This window comes from Seriola dumerili, unplaced genomic scaffold, assembly GCF_002260705.1.
Source record: "Seriola dumerili isolate Sdu_G_001 unplaced genomic scaffold, Sdu_1.0 BDQW01000783.1, whole genome shotgun sequence".
Classification (NCBI taxonomy): Eukaryota; Metazoa; Chordata; class Actinopteri; order Carangiformes; family Carangidae; genus Seriola; species Seriola dumerili.
This window is the reverse complement of record NW_019175038.1, coordinates 370,904-373,178: the sequence shown is the minus strand read 5'-3', so window position 1 is coordinate 373,178 and position 2,275 is coordinate 370,904.

Genomic DNA, 2,275 nt, shown 5'->3' with positions numbered 1-2,275 from the left:
TTTGTTGAGCTTTCATCCACACGTCATGGTTGTTATCCACGGACGGAGTTTGCTCAGTGCAAAGCTATAAAAAAAAAACTAGTAAGTGGATGTTGAGAAACGACAATTTCTACAGTCAAGAATGAAGTTTACATCAGCTGCTGTTTGTTCTGGTCACACTTTATTTTGAAGGTCCAGAATGTCCCATTGTTTCCTGTTGGGCTTCAACTGACAATTATTTTCATTATCAATTTTCTTGATTAATATATTAACTGTAAAATAGTGAAAAATGCCAAATGGAGTTTCTCAGAGTCTAAAGTGACGTTTTTAAGAAATTCAAAAACTCAAACTCAGTTTTTCACATTTTTCCTTGAAGCAGTTATAAAAAGTAAATTTATAAAACACATTTATAAAAAGTAAATGTGCATTAGAGTTTTGTTCAGTTCAGCTTTAATCTAAGTTAAAACAGAGACATGGTCCTGAGTCTGTTCCTGTGTTGACTTTACTTCAGTGGCTTGAATTCATGTTGATTTACATTAAAAAAGCTTTTCACAGTGAGAACGAGAATGTTCAACAATCAGAGGAAATAAAACATACGTTTGTTTAACAGACATGTTTGTTTTTATCCCTTTAATTATCATGAAACCCCACAAGATTATTTTGGGACGCCTTGATGTTTGGAGCCACTAATTTCAACCCAAATAACTATGAATTTATTATGAACGTATTCGTTTTTTCTCCAACTCCAAAAAGTTCAGCAGTTGGATCCCAATAATTATTGTCCTTTCTATGAATTTACACTTTCTTATCTCCGTCTTATATTTTTATATAATGATGTTTGTTTGTTTTTTTGTTAACTACATTTTTATTTATGTTCAGTTTAGAAACAAAAAGTGAAATCAATCAACTGCATTTAATATAAATGTACTATAACACCGTGATCAGAATCACATCGATTCTTTCCTCTGACATTTTATTGACTTTATTTACCTTGATTTCCTGTAAGCTTCTTGACAACAGCGGTTTAGAAAAGCAGCAGGTGTTTAATAATTTACCTGCGGAGACGTCGGTATTACGTCACCGCACCTGTATGTGACGCCAAATGTAAAAACTGATTCATTTTGAATATTGAGCTCACTCCTCACATTTAGTTTTATATTTAACCTTTATCTTTTTTACATTTACACCGTTAACGTGTTTCCGGTCTGTTGTGTGAGGAGTGAACTCAACACACCTGAAGCAGGAGAGTGTTGGTGGTTGTAGTGGTCTTAACTTTTAATATCTGAGATCGTAACAGTGACATCATTCTCTCACCTGTCCTTCAGGATCGTTCCCATGGCGACCAGGTGGAGCAGGCGACACGACGCCAGACGGAGACGAATTTCAACTCGCGCCGACGACCGGCGCCTCCGTGTTCCTCACCTGGCTGCTCCGCCCCTGCGGTCAGTGACACACAGACTGACGACACCTGTGCACACACCTGATCAGTCCGAGAGCGTCACGTGATGAACGTTCCGAATCTCAACTCTTCATTATGTCTCGCGATAACAACATTAAAAACTAATCACGGCTCTGGCTTCCGTAGATATCGGAGGAAACGTCAGTAGAAAACGTTCATCACTCACTCACTCGTTCACTCAGAGAATCACTCTCTCACTCACTCTCTCATTCGTTCACTCTCTCACTCGTTCACTCAGAGAATCCCTCTCTCACTCACTCTCTCATTCGTTCACTCTCTCACTCGTTCACTCAGAGAATCCCTCTCTCACTCACTCTCTCATTCGTTCACTCTCTCACTCGTTCACTCAGAGAATCCCTCTCTCACTCACTCTCTCATTCGTTCTCTCACTCACTCACTCATTCGTTCACTCACTCACTCACTCAATCACCCACTCACTCGTTCACTCAATCACTCACTCACTCGTTCACTCACTGAATCACTAGTTCACTGAATCACTTGTTCACTCACTCACTCAGTAAATCACTCGTTCACTGAATCACTCTCTCACTCAGTGAATCACTCGTTCACTCACTCACTCAGTGAATCACTCGTTCACTCACTCACTCGTTCATCACTCACTCACTCGTTCACTCATAGAATCACTCTCTCACTCACTCACTCACTCGTTCACTCAGAGAATCACTCACTCACTCACTCACTCACTCGTTCACTCACTCACTCGTTCATCACTCACTCACTCGTTCACTCAGAGAATCACTCTCTCACTCACTCACTCATTCGTTCACTCACTCACTCATTCAATCACCCACTCACTCGTTCACTCAATCACTCACT